The sequence below is a fragment of the Parasteatoda tepidariorum genome, chromosome 2 (assembly GCF_982258835.1).
Source record: "Parasteatoda tepidariorum strain Cologne lab strain chromosome 2, Ptep-v5.0, whole genome shotgun sequence".
Taxonomy (NCBI): Eukaryota; Metazoa; Arthropoda; class Arachnida; order Araneae; family Theridiidae; genus Parasteatoda; species Parasteatoda tepidariorum.
In genome coordinates this window covers 78,161,779-78,182,807 of record NC_141756.1, presented here as the reverse complement: position 1 = coordinate 78,182,807, position 21,029 = coordinate 78,161,779, and the positions used below count along the sequence as shown (strand labels likewise).

Sequence of the window (21,029 nt, the reverse complement as noted above, 5' to 3'; positions counted from 1 at the left end):
AATATATATTCAAGAAATTGATGAATATTTTATTCCAAATTTATTCATTCGTATGTATATTATTGAAATTTTATCAGTTATTGAGAAAAAAAAACTAAAAAATAAAAAATAATCACATTAAAGAAGCACAATCTGTTGTATAATCATATTCTATCAGAAGCATGCTTTTATAAAACTCCACATTCTCTGAATAAAATGTATTTTATTCAATAAAATGTTTCATTCAAATTTCTTTACTAAATTGCAAATAGAATTTTAGACGACTAAAAAAGAAACATCGTATTTTATAGCTTAAAAAAATAAAAATGAAAAGATAAGCAAACGATTATTAGCGAAAAAAATATGAATGGAATTTTATGCTGAGCGCGCGAAGTCAAGTTCCTCGCAAGTTTATCACATTTTAATATTAATCGCCCCATTTAATCATTTCTTCATTGTCGCCAAATTATTTTTTTGAAAATAATTAATTTTAATTTTTCTCAGCTTCTAATAAATAAAAACAGTTGAAACTTTAGATTTTTCAATTGAAAAATATGTAGATTAATATGGTATAAAAAAATTCATACCTTATAATTCAAAAATTTTTCATCCTTAATTTAATTAAATAATAAAAAATAATTAACAATTATTAAAAATTATTTTTTTCTTGAAATTATCTTTGGGTAAATGAGTTTTATGACTGGGTGAAATTTTCTTCGAATTGCTTTATTAGTTTTTAAAATATGACTAAAAACGTAAAAAGTGAAATTAACATTAAGGGGTACGAACTTTGGATCGCTCTCCTGACCAAACTATGGGGACCATATTTCCCAGATTGCGGCTACCCCCTATATTTTGAAGGTTAAAAATCCAAATATGTAAGAAAAAATATATGTTTATTCAGAGAAAGTACGTTTTTGTGTCTGATTTCGTAACTTAATAGTTAGCACTAATTAATTAGCATATTTGAGGTCACCCCCAAGAACCATTAAGATTAACACTTAGTTCGTGAAAATCCGATCATTAGAACGAAAGTTATTCAGGGTGATATCTTTTTTTTTTTTGCGGACTGTACTAAGCTAAAACCCTCATTTCGCATAGTTTAAAAAAAATCAATATACGTATTTTATAATCACTATCTACAAAAATGTATAATAATATAAAAGTTTTTTTTTTTCGCTAAATAATAAAAATACTACTAAAACGAAATTTGAAATACTTTGATTATAGGAAAAGACTTGTCGACAAAGTCATTGTCTGCCGTCCAGAAACTCAATTTATTCGATTAGAAAAAGCAGCCCAAAGAAAGAAGAATATCTTCACTATGCTAATATTACAGGGTGATTTTTGTTTTACTCTTTCATGTGTATCCAAAGAAATGTTCTAATAAAAATAGTTTCTTATTTCTTGAAGCAGTGTAAGAGAATTTCTATTCAGGCTTAGTATAAGCTTTCATGGCATGGAATAAGGTTGTAAGTATTCAGTCAAGCTGCATTTTCCTTGTAAACAGAAATCATGTTCCGAAATAACTACAAAGTTAAACTTCTTTAAACGTTAGAATGATGAAAATTGTATTTTAAACTGGGATTCGTTTAAGAAAAATTCGCAACTTATATTTGTGCATTTTTGGAAGAAACTCGTGAGTTTTTTTTAATGCTTTTATTTTTTTTTATTTTTCTGAATAACATATTTGTCATTGTATTGTTTGAAAGATTAAACTTTTGCATGCTCTGAATTTTTAAAAGTCAAATTTAGAAATTTCTGACGAAGAAAAAACATGCTTATAATCATGGGAAAAAATCCCAGCATTCTCATTTTTTTATAATCGTCTTCAATCTTTATACAATTCCACTGTTGGACAATTGCTAAGGAATAGTTACATTTTTTCGAATAGTTACTAACAGACATTGATTGATGAAATGAAACTATGTACATATTTAGTAGCGACAATATGTATGCAAAATAGTTCAGATATCCACATATCGAAAAGTAATAAAATTAAAAATAAAAAATATGCCCATCGGACGATTTTCGAACATTCCTGAGAAATTTATCTTCTTTCCAGAATGAAATAGAAATGAGTACCTCAGTAAGAAGTATGATTACCTCAAACACTGATGCACATGTGGCATCTGTTATTTATGCTACTATCGAAGAATCCCTGTGTGATATTGTCTCACTCCTCTCTCGAAACGGTTTTCAGCAGCTCTTGCACGGTTCGGAAAAGGTGTGTTCTTTGTGAGACGCGTCTGCTAAGGGCAACCCAGGAATACTCTATAGCAGTGATTCTCAACCTTTTTTTCGTTGCGGCACACTTTTAACGATTTCAAAATTTGACGGCACGCAATGAAAAAATTAGATTAGAAGTTGTTTAATTACCTATTTTACACTGTGTTAAGTAGTTTGTGATAATAATTTTGAATGTGGAATAAAATAATATGCACTGCAAAATCACATTTATTAAGGGATTAATTATTTCTTTCGACCAATTTTTTATTAGTTAGTAACAGTTATTTTTTTGCTAGTCATAAATTGTTAGCTTGTTTTCTATAATTATTAACTGTTTTTTTTTTCATTTCTTGTTAACCAGTTTTTTGCTAATTATTAATTGTTAGCTTAATTTTTGTTTATTATCCTTTGTTAATTTGTTTTTTATATATTTGTTTTTTTAGTTATCCTTTGTTAGTTTGCTTACTAATTGCATAGCTTACTTAAATGATCAGCTCTTACAACATTTTTTAAAATTGTATGTTAGACACTTCCATCTTATTTTAAGATTGTCAGAGACAATACAATCGCCGACGAAGATGCTATCACGCTGTTAAAGCGTGGGAAAATTATAAAAAGTATATATATATATACACATTTCTTTATTTTAAACTTTACTCATAATAAAAAAAAGCATTATAATTTTTATTGCATCATTTCTAATATTTGGCGGCACATTTTTAAGAATTTGGCGGCACACAAAAGTGCCGCGGCACAGTGGTTGAGAATCACTGCTCTATAGAATTTAGGTCCGAGGTGTACACAGTGCATACGGTCAATATCTTTACTTTCCAGCGTGTCCGATACCTCAGCGCACCTGCGTGACCGCTCATTGCCGTCCGAAAACAGAAAGTCTGAACCAACTATACCTCTAAAAAGACAAACATGATCCAGAACGATATCTTTGCAATACCGCTACGATGTAACGTCACCTCGCTCAAAGATGTGAAACGGTGTTCAGCCATTGAGCTTGATGTCTGGCCATACCGGCACGGCTGGGCCATACCGATCACATTCGCGAGCCTATTGTTGTGCTCACCGTGTTCCCCTCTCTCTCCACGCTAACTGGTAGCCAGGATCACTTTTCATAGTGAATCGGGATTCGTCGGAGAACATCACTCTGGACCTTAACTGGTTACCCTAACCAAAACATTCCTTGCACCAACGTAATCTTTTTCGACGATGATGTCGTTAGAGTGTGATGCATCGAACACGCTTCCGTGCATGCAAACCAACTTAGTTTTATCCCCGTGAGGTGGTTGTGGGAGAAACATGTGTACCGGTAGTGGTTGCATAATCTGCAACAATCGGCCTACGAGTGACATTTCGGTTCCCTTTCGCTACTGGATATACATACAGTCACCTTGAGGTGGTCATAATTCCTACAACGACCACCCAGTATGCTATCACATAACATCTCCCCCTTTCAACGGTCTTTTTTATTCGCGAGATGACACATTTTTAGACTCCCGCTACTACGACCTCATAAATGTTTTGACCTGGTTTCAGTCATCTAACTGCTCGTCCACGATCGTAAGAACTCAGATAATATGCTTTATGTTTGCTCTTAATTATTACAATACCACATTGAATTCCACAGAAATAATTTCAACAACCTATGTTGTATTTTGGTCAAATATTATGAATTTTTGAATGAATAAGGAGAAGAATCTGTGCACCCCCTTTTGCACGGATTACAGGTATTGCTCTACCACGCCCTCTACACTTGATTTTATTTTGATTTACTACTTTGATTTATTAGTTGGCTGTCAAGAACACTACTTTGTATAAATCAGTTGTTCCTTAGCAATTTTCAAGCAGTGTATTAATCTATATCAGTAAAAAAAAGTTTAATAGAATTAACCTGTAAAAAAAGAAAAAGAATAGAAAAAGTTTCATCCAAAGGAAAGAAAAGTTTAAAAGGAGAGAAACTTTTTGGAAAAAAACAAAAAAGAGGAGAAAAAGTTTCCGTTATTTTTCTTGTATAAACTTACTCGAAATAATTTTACTTTCTTTCTTTCCTTTTTTTTTTTTTTTTTTTTTTTTTTTTTTTGCATATTAAGCCTAGAAATATTCGAAAAGAGAAAATCCTTTCTTTTTTTGTTAAATGGAACACATCTATAACAATTTAAAACAACTATCTAAAAAAAAATAATAGATAAATATTTGTCACATAAAAGATACTCATGGTCACTTGCATAATATAATCAAAGAAACTCTAGTCATTTCAAAAAGTAACTGTAAAACCTGTACAGTCCCCTAAAAAAAAAAGATATCACCCTGAATAACTTTCGTTCTAATGATCCGATTTTCACGAACTAAGTGTCAATCTTAATGGTTCCTGGGGGTGACCTCAAATATGCTAATTAATTAGTGCTAACTATTAATTAAGTTACGAAATCAGACACAAAAACGTACTTTCTCTGAATAAACATATATTTTTTTTTACATATTTGGAATCTAGACACTTGAATTAGGGGGGGTAGACAAAATTTTAAAACAATTGGGTCGTAAATTGGGTAGCAGTAAAGGTTTATATATTTGGCGATAGTCCAGAAAACCGCCAAAAAAAGTCGCCTGCGCAAATAAATATTTTAAGATAACCCTTGACTGATTCAAAAGAGAAACGCTTAATTTTACTAGGTTGCTAGGCAACCAATTTCTGACTGTAAAAAAATTGAAATAATGTTTTGTGATTGCTCTGAGAGGTTTAATTAATAGTTAATAGAAAACACCTCGAAGTTTCTAGGCAATAGACAATTTTTAAGTTCATTTATGTCCAAAAAGCAAAAAAAATAAATAAATAAATAAAATAAAAAATTATTTTAATCTCTTTTGAAAAGAAAATTTGAATCGATTTATAAGTTTTCAGAATTTAAATACATGAACTTTTTATCTGATATTATTTAGATTATGCTATTTTTGCTATGTTTATTCGAGGATTTCATACTAAAATCAAATTAACATAACTTATAATAGCTATATACAAAATTTTAGGGATAATGATTTTTACAGCTTTAATCGAGTCTTCTAGGCATGAAAGTTTGAAGGAAAAAAAAGTGCATGAAAAATAAAATGTAGATTGTATAGTAATTCTAATGCACATTCACAAGGTTTTCTGTAATTTACGATTTCTTTTTTCTATAACTCAATGAATTGCTGAATGTTTAGTGGCATTTTAAAAACATTGAAATATGTTATGTTTAAGAATAAGATATAGAAATAATATGTTGCATATTGTATGATTCATTGTTTAAAAAATTGCTTCATTTTGCTAGATATTTACGTTACATGGTTTTCTTTGGATAAAGATGATTAGCAAATAGCATCCACATGTTTCGATACATTCTGAAACTTACGTTCGCAAATTCACCATAAAATGTCGCACAGCATATTCTTCAATTACGATAAGCTACATTTACCACCAAATACTGCTACTATGATTATTTTTGTTTTCTTATATATATATATATATATAACGTCGTTGCCGAGTGGAAGGATTAAAACAGGTCATAGGTCGGGAAGGAGGGTACAAAATTTATTTATTAATTATTAGACAAGAGCAGTCATGAGAATGAGTGAAAGTGCACATGAAAAGTTGCGCTCCTTGGTTATATGTTAGGGAAAATCTTGCAAAGTAAAATCCGTAATATGTCTTAATTTAGGGAAAGAGGGAACTCATAGTAGTTGCTATTGGTTTATGAAATAGATCGAACGTTTCCCACACAAGAGCAAAGGGAAAAATGTCCTGCTCTTAATTAAATGCATACTTGAGTCAAAAATAGATTTAAGAACAGGATGTGGTTTTTAAAAGTGTGAGAAAGTATTTCGTTTAGAATAATTAATTAGGATGAAGTTTTATAGCAAAGAAACTAACATAAAAAGATTAATTGAAGCTTTTTATGTTACATTATATATATATATATATATATATATATATATATATATATATATATATATATATATATATATATATATATATATATATATATATATATATATATATATATATAAATATATATATATATATATATATATATACAGTGGAACATCGTTTATACGACGCCGAAGGGACCACCGAAAAACGTCGTATAAGCGATAACGTCGTATAATCGAATTCTACTTCTAAAACTGAAACTTACTCTGTTTTCAGTTAATTTTAATGTTTATCGTGTTGATTTACATAAATTTCTAAATTAGACAAAGCAAAACAAACAAATAACCAAAGAAGAAAAATTGCAGTGAGCAATTTGAATGTATGTTAGCTTTAATTATATTTTCTTGCTATTAGTCTCTACAATGCTTTGAATAGCGAGCTGAACTTATTGCTTTCTACTTGTATGATGCAATTGTAGATTTCTAATCACGGCCAAATCTAACGGCTGAAGTGCACTTGTGCAATTTGCTGGAAAAAAGGAGCTTTAACCTTTTCCAAAATAATTAGTATCGATGGGTGCGCTGGACATTGGTTGATGAATAGCAAAATTTTTCGTTTTTGCCTCTTCATAACATTGTTTAGTTTTTTTAATTCATCTAGTAAAAATTACGGTCGTCATCCAAGCATTCTTGTTGGCACCCTTTTCTGTATCATTCATGTTGGCAAATTACGCCAACACAAGAAAAAATAAATACACAAGAAAAAAGAAAAAAATTAAATAAACGTGAACAAAATCTAAAAACCGACGTATAACCGATTCTGTGCGTCGTATAAACGATATATTTATACATATATATATATATATATATATATATATATATATATATCTGATATGATACTCTCTTTTTAAACAGAGCTCGTAAGGCCCTTAAGATACTGAAATGGGGGCACGAAAACTTAAAAGATTTTTTTTTTCCTAATGCCCGCCTGTGTTAACATCAGTCAATTCAGGCATCTACAGGCGACAGATATCTGTGTGGCCTAAGGATTCCTAACGAGCATCAAACATTCTCAAAATTAAGTGTTCATTCACTGGAAAATTTAGTGTTTATTCAAGTTAAGAACTGTTCCTTCACTTGGTTATCTTACTACTTATTATTTAAACCACCAAAAGCTTAAAACAATATTATGTAAGTTATCTAATTTTTTTTTACATAATTTGCATTTAATAACAAATACTGCGTATTTGCGTGACTGCGTATTTTTATTAATATTTATAAAATATATATTCAAGAAATTTATGAATATTTTATTCCAAATTTATTCATTCGTATGTATATTATTGAAATTTTATCAGTTATTGAGAAAATAAAAAAATAAAAAAATCACATTAAAGAAGCACAATCTGTTGTATAATCATATTCTATCAGAAGCATGCTTTTATAAAACTCCACATTCTCTGAATAAAATGTATTTTATTCAATAAAATGTTTTATTCAAATTTCTTTACTAAATTGCAAATAGAATTTTAGACGACTAAAGAAGAAACATCGTATTTTATAGCTTAAAAAAATAAAAATGAAAAGATAAGCAAACGATTATTAGCGAAAAAAATATGAATGAAATTTTATGCTAAGCGCGCGAAGTCAAGTTCCTCGCAAGTTTATCACATTTTAATATTATCGCTCCATTTAATCATTTCTTCATTGTCGCCAAATTATTTTTTTAAAAATAATTAATTTTAATTTTTCTCAGCTTCTAATAAATAAAAACAGTTGAAACTTTAGATTTTTCAATTGAAAAATATGTAGATTAATATGGTATAAAAAAATTCATACCTTATAATTCAAAAATTTTTCATCCTTAATTTAATTAAATAATAAAAAATAATTAACAATTATTAAAAATTATTTTTTTCGTGAAATTATCTTTGGGTAAATGAGTTTTATGACTGGGTGAAATTTTCTTCGAATTGCTTTATTAGTTTTTAAAATATGACTAAAAACGTAAAAAGTGAAATTAACATTAAGGGGTACGAACTTTGAATCGCTCTCCTGACCAAACTATGGGGACCATATTTCCCAGATTGCGGCTACCCCCTATATTTTGAAGGTTAAGAATCCAAATATGTAAGAAAAAATATATGTTTATTCAGAGAAAGTACATTTTTGTGTCTGATTTCGTAACTTAATTAATAGTTAGCACTAATTAATTAGCATATTTGAGGTCACCCCCAGGAACCATTAAGATTAACACTTAGTTCGTGAAAATCCGATCATTAGAACGAAAATTATTCAGGGTGATATCTTTTTTTTTTTGCCGACTGTACATAGTAAATAATTTCATACCGAGAATCAATGTCAAAAGTAGCACCAAAATATTTTCGGGATTTTAAATATATACACAAAAGAAAAAGAGACCAATTATAAAAACAGGCTACCTTTAGAGTCAGATATTGGCCTACTTAACATAAAACAATTCATATATCAATATCATGTATTGATCATAAAACAACGTGAAAAGTCTATAGTAAAACACAACGTGAATAAGGCACAAATCAAGTCCAGAAATAGGCATAACTACAATTTCGGTTTGCTAGACAAGAACCTTTCTCAATGTCTTAACACAAACTATTGTTCTTTATTCACGAAGCTAAACACCAACTACCGTGCCTTATTTTGGTGTTTAGACTCTGAAAAAGGCCGGAGAGAACCGAAGTTTCGGTCAAGAGAGCCGAAACTATCATGACCATTTCTGTTCTCAATTTGGGCTTTATTCACGTTATTTTTCACTTTAGTCTATGTAGCACAAAGTATATCCTACTTTTTTCTTCCTAAAAAGAATAACGCTTTTTATATAATTTCATTTCATTTAGTATTTATTTATTTTAAAATATGGCTATAGGGAAGGCTAAGCAACGCCAGACATGGTTCAAACATCTTCACCCGCGATATAGATCGGCTTTGCAGAAATTAAGAGCGAAAATTATAAAACCTAAGAACATATATTTGTGCTTTTATCTTTAATTTACAATCTGTTGAGTTACTAAAACTTAATTCGCGATCGCAACGCTCGAGTACGCCGTCTAGCGGGAGCCTGTAAATATCAGACATTAATTTAGCACGTTTTCATTTAGTTCCATCGAAATCATTGACAGAATCAGACGCCATTTTTTAGCAGCAAATAAGAAACAAAATTTCCCTAAGGAAAAGGCCGTAGAACTTGAAAAAAATCTCCAGAATATTAGTAAATCTTTCAGGAACAGAACACGCCAAACATTTGAAGAAAAATTCCTCAATAATTTTTAATTTCTATTATCAACAAACTTGTAACTGATGACTTCCGATTTCAGATACTGTTACAGATATGTGTATTAAGGTAAAATGCATTTCTTCTGTCTTCAATTCATTACGAATTAAAGTGAAGTCAACATTGCTTTCGTCATTCCAGTGAATAAATATGAATTCAGAACATACAGAATTGTAATAGTTATAACATATTCTTCTTCGTTATAGAATAGTATATATTTCTGCATCCATATAAGTCGGAAAACAACAATAAAAAATTATCCAAGTTACTTGAAATAGTGCCATTTGTGCTGATTCTTAATTAATTTTAATCGTTTTCTTGGTAAGTATTTTTTAGTTTTGAAAGAATAAGTTCAACTAGAATTCAGCTATTCTGTTTTTAGCTACATATTCAAATTCATATCAATTATAAAATTTTGCTGTGTAGTATGTTATCTAAAAGTAATGAAGGGATAAACTATGTATCTATTATTCGAGAATAAAGTTTTCAAACAAGGCGCTTATCATTTTGGAATTCTCCGGGAATTATAAATCAGGTAAGTGCAATGATTTTTACAATAAAAAAAAATTTGCCTGTAAATATTTTTTTTTCATTTGATGATGGTTCTCTACAGAATGGTTTTTTACGTCTTATTTAGAACTATAAGAATAATAAAAAAAGAAACAATATGAAAGTTTTTATTTCAATGTAAAGAATTCTTAAAATCGTTTTTTTATCCTAAGAATTCTTTATTTTCCGTTTTTTAGTTCATAATTTTTTGATAAAAATTGTTCTCAAAATACTTTTTTTGAAAAATTAAATGGTATAACATTATGTGTTTATGTATACTTCTTGTATATTCCAATGTTTGAAGTAATATGATTCAGAAAAGTATGGAATAAAAATTCGGTACTTACGTATTAACGCCACCGCCGCTACAGATTTGGCGGTTTTTAAGTGCCGCCAATCTACACTTAAAATTTTTGCGACAATTCATAAAATAAAACACTTTATTTAAAATCAAAATAGTCGATCGGATTTCGGTGGAAAATGAGCCAATATAGAGTTTAGCATAGATTCAAAACAATCATATCGCCATATGAACTCTGATAAATAAGATTCCAAATGAAATAACATTTCCAAAACGTACGTTTACCAAGATAAAGTTTCATGTTGTGGGAATTGGTACATTTTCGTTTTTTCGTTAAAATATTTCCCTCCTGAAAAAATAAAATTGCATCTTGTTTTGTTTTTGGCAAATCCCAAAGACGAATTTTCGTAGCACGAAAAATGGCGACAAAAAATAATTGTTTTTTTTGCTTTTGTTTCGTCAGCATTCTTTATTTTACGTTTCTTAGTTTCTAAATAATGAATTTTATTGAAACTTGAAATTTTTTGATAAAAATTGTTGTCAAAAAACTTTGTTTGCAAAATTAAATTTCATAAAATTATGAGGCTTATGTATACTTTTTGTTCATTTTAATTTTTGAAGCAATATGATTCTTAAAACTATAGAATGTAAAGTTTAAAAGGGCCTTTCATGTTATATCATTAAATTTAGTAATACTATTTCTCGGGCATTAGGTTTTAACTCTTATAAGAATATACATATTTTTTTTCAGTTAATGTACAAATATTTTTCCGATGTGTTTTGGATATTCCTTCTCTAATAAAAAGAGATACCATTTTGTTTTCGTTTGCATAAGAAAGAATATCAAGCATTTTTCTTTTTTAAATTTAATTAGCCACACTAAAGAAGGAACGTTGCAATGCTACGTGCTACATTAACGACGTCTCTAGAGTAACTGAATGACTGTTCATATAGAAATCGCAGGTATTAGTCTCATACAACAACGCCCCCTATAGTTCGTTGCGATCGCGAATAAGAGATGCTACGATTTATCTAACAGTCTTCCAAAAAGCATTGGATCACAAAACAAAACATTAAAAACGAGTAATTAGTTAGTTAAAAATAATTAAGGAAAGTGCAAAATATTTTGTAGTTTCTTAGTATATATTTTAATTAGGTAAAAATTTCAATACTTAGCGAATGAGAAGTTTCTTTTTTAATTATTTCAGTAAGTAAAAAATTATTATTTCACCTCCAAACATTTTTCGATGCATTTTTTGAACAATTTATGTAAATAAACACAGATGTAAATATATGAAGAAAAAAGACTGCTGTGAGCAAATCCTTCCAATTTAAAGTTATCTTCATTCTGCATATTCAAATTTATATTTTATAAACAAAAAAAAATGATACACCCTCTGCTTAATAAACTAGTTTGTTTTTGTTAGCCATCAAATAACAAATTTAAAGCTAAAATAAACTGAAAAACGCCAATACGAAGAAAAAATTATTATCATTCGAAGATTATTATTTCCTAGGGAATTTTCTTTAAAAAAAAAGTAAATTCCTCAAAGACAAAATTTAGGAAACTAAAAAAATAAACTCGCCATTTGTAAAATTTGATATTACTTTTCATCAAATTATTTAACCCGAGGCAATGCTAGGTTGTAGTATTTTTAAAACAAAAAGAATATAATGTTTTAAAAATGAAAAAAGTACCAAATCATTAGCAGCAATAGATTAAATTTTTTAGTTTGGGTAGTTTTATTTATAAAAAAAAGTTAATTTTGCACTAGGAACTATTTTTATTAGTGACAGAAATATATGATGAATGATATAGAATTTGTATATTTCTGTAAAAATATTTTTAAAAAATTGCGGGAGTAAATCAAAATTGTCTTTCAAATGGTCAGAAAAAGAGTCAAATATAGTTTTCTGAAAATCCATTTTGTTTTTAACGGGTATTGTATAAGTTTGTCTTTCAATTTAAAACTAGACGCAAAAAAAATTAACATTAAGGGGTCCAAACTTTAGATTGCTCTCTTGACAAAACTATGGGGACCATATTTCCATGATTTTGGCAGCATCCTATATTTTGGGGGTCAGAAATTTGAATCCGTTGAAAAAAAAAGTATGTTTTATTTAGACAAAGTTTAGTTTTTGTTTTAAGTTTTTGCGTCTGATTTCGTAACTTAAAATAGCGTCATCATTAGTTAATTAGCATATTTGAGGTCACCACTTAAACCATTACGAAAGAACCTTAGAACGTGGAAATCCGATCATTTGATCAAAAGTTATTCAGAGTGGACCGTTTATTTATTTATTTACTTATTTATTTATTTATTTATTTATTTATTTATTTATTTATTTACTTATTTATTTATTTATTTATTTATTTATTCATTTATTTATTTATTTATTTATTGTTTTTCAGCGCACAATATATAAGACTAATTTAATCGATTTCACTATGGTTTCTTGTATTCATTTGATGGAAAATTTATATGGAATTTTAAAAAAATCGCTTTGGAGGAGATGGCGAGATTTACAATTAAACAGCGCAATTATTATATTGCCAATGTCCGTTAAATTTAGTATAATTGTTCATGGAAAATGAATTAAATATTAGGTTTTTAAGAATTTCCGAAGCACTAGAAATTGGATTTCTTTACTTCAGACTTATTCTGATACTAATGCAGCAATTTCAAAAAAAATGTTTGTTTCTCGTTATGAATTTCGTTTCGTTTATTCATGATAATTCGTTAGTTAAAAATCATCGGTTGTTCGAGTTAAGCGTGGAAGAACTAACCCTCTATTTAACATACACACGACCTTAGAAGAATTTCACACTATTGAGCTTGGAACTTTTTAAAACGTAACGAGTTAACATTATATTCTTTTAAAGTTTTGAAAATAAAATACTGCATATTTATAAATATTACATATTTACATAAAAATAACTGTCAAAAATTAGATAAAGAATCAAAAGTTAAATATAGGCAACGTTCATAACAAAGAAAAGACAATTTCTAACAATGGGATCTAAACAATTATTAAAAATCCACAAATGGATGCCATAAAAGAAATGAAATCTCATCATTACTGAACTTTAAAAAATTTAAACCATTTAATGAACTCCTTTCATGAAAAGCAATCAAAATCAAAAGTAACGAAGCAAATAAAACTGAAATCACACTCCTTGCGATTACGTAACTTTTCAGTTGACGCTACCTTTATTTCTATTTTTAATTAGCTGTCTTTTAAAAAGCAAATGACATAGAATGGTGATGCTTCCCTAAATTCTTTAAGTAGCTGTTGAATTAAATAACAGAAAAACTTGTGAATACCCTGAGAAATACGGAGAATAAATTCCTTTTAAACTATCCGCTTCTTTAAGAAAAAAAAATTATAAAAGCAGTAACCGAAAAGAAAACTCATTAAAATCGTAATAGTGGTTCAATTATTAGTTGCTAAATGGGAAAGTCTTTTCTTTCGGTGGCTACAATGACTCCGTGAATAATTTAGATTGAAAAAGAAAATTTAAAAACAATATATTTTTATTTGTTTAGAATTAAATGAACCTTTGCGTCAGATCCTAAAAGGTATTTTTAAATAATGCTGTTGTAATTACTGTTTCAGAAACGTCAGATGGCATATAATTCTATTTCCCGAGAATTTCAATTTCTTGTGGAGCAGAACATGTTTTGATGCATGCTAGGGAATGTTATTTTGATTGCTGGTTTAGAAAATTACAATTGAAACAGTTCCTTTACTTAAAAATAAACACTTAAACTAATTAATTCTTAATTCTTTCTCAGGAATTAGTCGGAAAACCATTTTATTCGATACAAACACCAGATATCTGAAGTGATAGAAGCATCCTGTTTTACCTACGTCACCATTAAGTGGTAAAATCACAGAAAAATATAAGAATTTAACTCATACCACTGCTGATAAATTAAATTTCACTAAATCGAAAATTGTCTACTAAGTTGCCATTTCTCATTTTTGATTTAAACGAGCATGGTAGTTCATGGTGATTTTCAGTTTTCTCTTACTAAACATTATAATAACATTTTTGTATGTCTGTTTCATTTTCTTCCCTCGACTGGTAAATTAATGAATGGCAATTAAAAAATAAACTCCATCGTCAAAGTACCATAATACTTTACTTTATCTCAAATTAAATGTAGTGTTACTTATACGGAGAAAACGATTTCTAGGAAAATTACTTTACTCTCTGATAATGACATTTCTGGTAAAAAAAATAAATAAAAAAAAACAAGATTCTGGTTAATAAAATTATAATATACGGTATTTAGACCATTCATTTCATAATGATTTCTTTCATATGATAATGGTTTGCCGGAAATTCAGGTTTGAAAAATTACAGTTCTTACTACCACACGTTTAGTAAACGCTATAAAACTGAGACAATGAAAACAATATTTTAATGTTATTGTTACTAAAACTCTCCAGTAAAAATTACCAAGTTGTTTGGTGTTCCTAGAACCAAAAACAAGGCAAATTTTATCATATTCCGGTTTTTTTTTCTCAGTGTACGAGGGATTTTGTCCAGAAGAATGTAGTTCACTTTTTCAAAGTACTTTAATACATATTGATACAAAAATTTGAACTTTCCCCACTTAATGTTATTTCCAAGCAACACAAATTTGCTGGAATTTAATTCTCCATTTAAGGGTTTCTTTTTTTTCTAAAGTGGTAATGCTTCATTTCTGTTAATTATTTCTTTCATTTCCATTTTCTCCTCATTTGCTAAATTAACAAAAAGTTTTTTAGAAGTAGTCATTTCGAATAAAATTAGCAACCCAAGCTGAACATCAATAATTTTTAATTTTTGCTTTCGTTTATTAGGAAAAAAAAGACAAAAGGGAGCAAAGACGATCCAACAAAAGAAATAATTTGCCAATTAATGAAAAAATTAAAAAAAATAATGAAAAAATTAACTACGGTGAAAAAACAAGGGAGCATAAATCCAATAAAAAAAATTTCCAATGTATATTTTATGATATTATTTCATTAAAAAAATAACGTTTCTTCCTCATAAAAAATCAGATGTTGAACGGTTAAAGTTGTAGTGGAGAGTGGGGTCAATTGTAACAGGGTACGATTGTAACAGAGCAAAAGTTTCGAGTGTCGGGTTTTAGATTTAGTTCCTAGGTGGCTCACAAGGTGTATTTAATAAATCTACATGTACACTCCTGCTGGCAACCATTTTTATGTACTTTTGAAAGAATTACATCACAAAAGATATTTTCACGCTACGTAAGTACTTTTTTTTTCGGTATTAGAATATTATATTGTAACAAAGTAATTTTGCTTAAACAAATAAAAATTATTAACCGAATATGTATGTGGACACCTTAATTAACATTTCCAAAAAAAAATATTAGTTTTGTTAATTAACTAGCATTGTTTTTAACAAATGAAGCTGAAATGGCGTTTTGGGGACGATTGTAACAATAAGTAAAGGGACGATTGTAACAGCTGAAAATAAATAATCTTATGTTTACAAACCATTACTTAACTCTTTGAGAACCACCAATAGTTTCCTATATCATTTATATTATGTTGCATGTGCATTATTTTATTTGTCACCTTTCACAGCATAAATTAAAATTTTTAATCCCTTAAAGTTAAAAGTTTAACCCTTTAGGTCTCAGCTCATTATTATTTTTACTCCTAAAATATCACTACTATTTTGATCAATAAAAAAATATATCACAACTATGATAATATGTATAATTAACCATGTTTTAGTTGAATTTATGAACTGTTACAATTGACCCCGTAAGTGGGGACAATTGTAACAAGTGCACGACTGTCAAAAATTGTTAATAACTAATATAATAACATTTAAAATAAGGTATTTTTTTTCTAGTAGAGGATAGTCTACTTTACTCGTCTGTCAATTAATACTAATAATATATTGGATTTTTTTTAGTTAAAAATAGTTAAGTAAAAAATGTTACAATCTACCCCACTCTCCCCTACTTGTTAACAATATAAAATTATTATTGAATATTTTAGTAAGTTTAACTATCATTATTTAAAGTAAAAATTTAAAATGCTTAAAAAATTTTAATATATTTTAGAGAAAAAAATACGACTAATGTTTTTATGTATAGCTAAGTGATATATCGCTAAATATTAATATTTGTAATTATTTTGATTAAAATGCTTTATAGTTTATTTCCATGACATATCGTGACTATCATGCTTTACGATAAATATCAATTATCATCTATAATCTCGCAATCATTATCGACCGATAATTATAGCAAGCCAAAATATCGTGATCATTATTGACAACGATATTCATAGAATTCGATAATATCATGGTAACGATTACAAACGAGAAATATTTAATAAAATTATATATTTTATATATAGTTATAATATATATAGTTATAATATAATTATTGATTCAGAATTATTAATAAGTTAATATATTATATATATAGTTATTGAGAACAATACAATCGTGTGTGTCTAGTCAAACTCCCTCTGCAATAACTTGGTATTTATCTTTTTAAAATTACTCCTTATTTTTCTTGAAATTATAATTATTTATAATGATTAATCTTTTGATTAGTTTTTCTGAAAGTATTATCTAAAGTGAAGGGGGGGGGGAAGAATGCAATGCATCATGAAGTTTCTATAATTTCTGCATTAAATCGTTAATTAAAATTTTGATGCCAAATTTTATGAAGCTTACTCAGAAAATAAAAGCATTGAAATGTAAAAAAAAAAAAAAAAAATTCAAATAATCAGTTTCTTTATATGTAATTCTGAAATTGTTCTGCTTTCTAAGCTGGCAACGAACTTAATCTTATTCCCAGAGCTCCGAAATAGGATCTCTGTCTGGTAACCAGTTCTGCTTAGTCTTCCTGAAAAGCCAAAAGAGAGAACATTTCTCTAATTAGATCGAGAAAAACTAAAGGCTTGAGATCTCTTGTTTCCAACAAAAAAAATGCAAGAAAAACTTATTATGCTCATGCAAAGAAAACGAAAAGCAAAAAAATATTTTGAAATTAAGGATTAGCACACTTGGGATTTTAAAGAAATAAAATCAGTTAAAAATGCAATGACTGAATTAAAAAAAATACTTTTTTTCGTATAAGTTGAAATTTAGTGTATCATTTTCTTTAAGCTATTGAAGTTTTGTTTCGGCTTTTAGGAAAATATAGAATAGTTAATAGCAAGTCTGCGCCAGATATGCATGATAATGTATTATAGCATTGCAGATAATACATTAAATTATTATAGGTAATTTATATTTAAAACACTAGCATCTTACAGGAAAAGTATTACTTATCCAAAGATAATATGGATAAAAAAATAGTCATAATTTCAACAAAAAATCCTGATTCTTTTACACTTAAATCAATTGGCAAAACCAAATTGATTTATTTAGGAAACTTATACATAAACAAATTTTTTTGCTCTTAAATCAGTTGGTGATTCCAAATTAATGTAATTGAAAATTATATACAAAGACACTTGCGTTTGTTCATAAACCAGTTACAAATACCAAATGGATCTAAATGAAAAACAAAGCGAAGCCATGGTAGCTCCAGGAATAGAGCATTGGTCTCCAGGGCTAAAGAGAATACAAGGGCTAGTTCACTCCGCTCTTAGAGCTGAAGCTACGATTTCCCTCCTCATGACGTCCCTGTGTCCACAGATCTCGGAGAGCGCAAGCAAAGATATTATGATAACTTTGCATCTTTCTCTTTGTAAAAATAAGTTAGACTTTTTCTGGTTATTAGCCTTCAAACTTTACGTAATTAACACATTATTTCCGTTCATAAACATAATTCAAAAAAAACTTTCTTGGTTATTAGATTAAAAAAATACCATTTTAAACTTATAAAAATGTTTTGCTAGTTGGTGAAAATGACACGATAAATACTTTATTTTAAAAAGTTCAGTTTTAACTTTAACTATTAAGAAAAATGAAGGCATATATCGACACTTTTTTTATCAACATATTCTTTTATAAAGATAAGTTAAATTTAGAATCCCTGATTTTAAAATATGTCGTTAATAGCAATTTGTTCATACTTAATCATTAGGAAACATCAACCTTAAACGCTAATTACTGAAACAAAATAATAATTTAGTTTCATAATGACATTAGAGATTTTACAATTGTTTATAGACATTTAAATTTACGATGATATAATTTATAGATATTTAAATTGAAGAGAATGTAATTTTTAAAAAAAATCATAAATATTTAGAATAACTATATTAAAAAATATGTTATGAAATTAGGAGAATTTCAACTATATACTATATATTTTATTTATACTTTTTACTTACATTTTAATTTTCTTTGACTTTATCTATTTTTTAATTCTTTTCACCTGCCTTTCTGTATTAAGTAACGAGGCGGTTTCGATTTAGATAATGAATTTTTATAAAAGTTCTTTGCGACAGAATAAACGTATTGCTGTTTTATATTAAGTGTGTCATTTCGGAATCCATTCTTTACATAGTTGTTCATTTACTTTAGGGAACACGCGAAAAATTATACTTTTTCCTTTTGTTTTTATATCAGAATTTTTGCAAGTTGCAATCGCGCAAACTGGCATTTCGATAATAGTTTTAAATTCTTGTAAATTCACTGCAAAAACTGAGGAAAGTCATTATAGAAAATAACAAATGTCTTAGAATATCTCGCAAAAAGAAGTGATCCAATATTAGTTAGAGCTAGTAAGGCCAAACGCTCCGTTCTTGAAGTAAAAGTGCGAGCTTTGCGCCAAAGTGACGTCACTAGAGTGACGTCGGAGGATCGGTGCGGCAAGAGATACTTCAAAGGAGTGAACCAGCCCTTCTATTCTCTTTAGCCCTGATTGGTCTCCCGATGAGGTGACCCTTGTCTGAAGCCCAGTGGTGACTGGTTCCTAAGAATTCGATTCCCGTTTCGCATCGACCACAGTGCTGAGGCAAAAATATCCTCATTGGTAGATCAGGGTTAGAATCTCTTTCGCATTGGGCTAATCGCAGAAAGTTTTCATTGTTCCTCTTTGTATACAAAGCAAAATACAGGTTAGTTCCATTAAAAGTTCTACACAAAGGCTAGCTCTTCCCAATGTTTGTTCCAAGTCTTCCTATGTCTTCTGGGTTGGGTTCAAAATAGCAAGGCTGAAAAGTTTAGCATTGTTAATCGTAATCTAAGGAATGGGTCAGCTGGTTATAAAAATAATTTATACTGAAAAACCCCACAAGCAAGAGACAATTCTTTTTCTTAGACAATGCATTGGCTATAAAAATTAATTTTCGAAGAAACCATGGATAAAAAAAAACTGATCTTTGTAGTTAAATCAGCTATTGAGAGTACTATATTGATCTAATGGAAGAAACCAAAAACAGTACCTTCTTCTTAAATCAGTCGGCAGTATCATCGAATAAGGAAAATCAAATTCAAAACCATTTTCAAATTGATAGAATGGTAAAAAATCCCATGCAAAGGTGATTTCCTGCATGAAATCAGTTTTCAATACCAAATTGATGTAAAAGAAAATCTAAATTGGTAATTGATAGGTAATTGATGCAAAAAAAATTTTCTTTTGAAAATTTTTTTTAAGTTATCATCTTTCTCTTTCAATGAAAATTTTGATAAAATAATACACATCAATAAATAAGAATCTATATTTAAAGACTTCGAAATACTTCTTTAACTTGAGACATTCTCTTTCATTTGAATTGTTAATGAAACCACCTTTTTTTCCTAAAACAAGACTAAAGAAGTCTCTTTAACGCAATCCTTAAATTCTTCGTATCATCATTATCCTGTGATCTCTTGATCTTTAAAAGCACGACTATCCACATTAAGATCTTTACTACAAGCTTTATCTTTTATTCGCTCTCCTCAATCAATCGTTTTCTTTTATCTGAAATGAAGATAACAACAAACATGCTGATCTAACTAGGTTTATTTAGGATTTCTCCAAAAAAAAGGAGGATTTTATCTCATCACATTAGGTATGATTGTACTGTTAACTCTTCAGAGAAAAAAATTTTTTTTAATTGCATGCATCATCTACCATGTCTTGTTACCAAGAAATCTATATTTAATTAAAATATTGCATAGAGGTATATCCCAATAGCTTACAATTGATTACACAAAAACTAATGAACCTGGTTCGAATCCCAGTGGATACGAATTCCGCATCCGGCTTTCACCGACCACAGTGCTGAGGTGAAACATCCTCAGTGGAAGATGGATCATGGGTTAGAGACTCCTTGCCACCAGGCTAACCGTGGATGGTTTTTGCGGTTTCCCTCTCCATGTACCGCAAATGCGGGTTAGCTCCATCAGAAAGTCCTCCACGAAGGCACATTTCTCCCAATACTTGATCCAGGCTTTCCCTTGTCTTCTGGATTAGTTTCAAAATTGCAAGGCTACTGAGTTGAACTTTAATAGTCCTAAGCCCATAATTGGGTCGACTGTTCAACGATGGTTATAAAATAAAATAAAGTAAAATAAAATAAAATAAAATAAAATAAAATAAAATAAAATAAAATAAAATAAAATGAAATAAAATAAAATAAAATAAAATAAAATAAAATAAAATAAAATAAAATAAAATAAAATACGCTTATTGAAAAAGGTTTTTGTTGTTTAGATAATATATATCTAGATAAAAATATGTCTAGATATATCTAGATAAAAATATTTAAAACAAGCAAAAAAATACGAAAGCACTCTTTAAGAGTGCTTTCGTATTTTTCTTC

At 28.6% G+C, this 21,029-nt stretch overlaps 1 protein-coding gene and 1 long non-coding RNA gene across 3 annotated transcripts in view; one reads left to right on the top strand and one right to left on the bottom strand.

Moving 5' to 3' along the window:
- Window positions 1-1,391, top strand: part of LOC107438946 (uncharacterized) — an 86,525-nt gene extending 85,134 nt beyond the window's left edge. The window contains exon 2 of the long non-coding RNA XR_001583463.4: window positions 1,210-1,391. This is a non-coding gene — a long non-coding RNA (uncharacterized LOC107438946). The remainder of the gene's footprint in view (window positions 1-1,209) is intronic.
- Window positions 1-21,029, bottom strand: part of LOC107436426 (otoferlin) — a 362,347-nt gene that overhangs the window by 285,368 nt on the left and 55,950 nt on the right. The gene's annotated exons all lie outside the window — the stretch shown is intronic.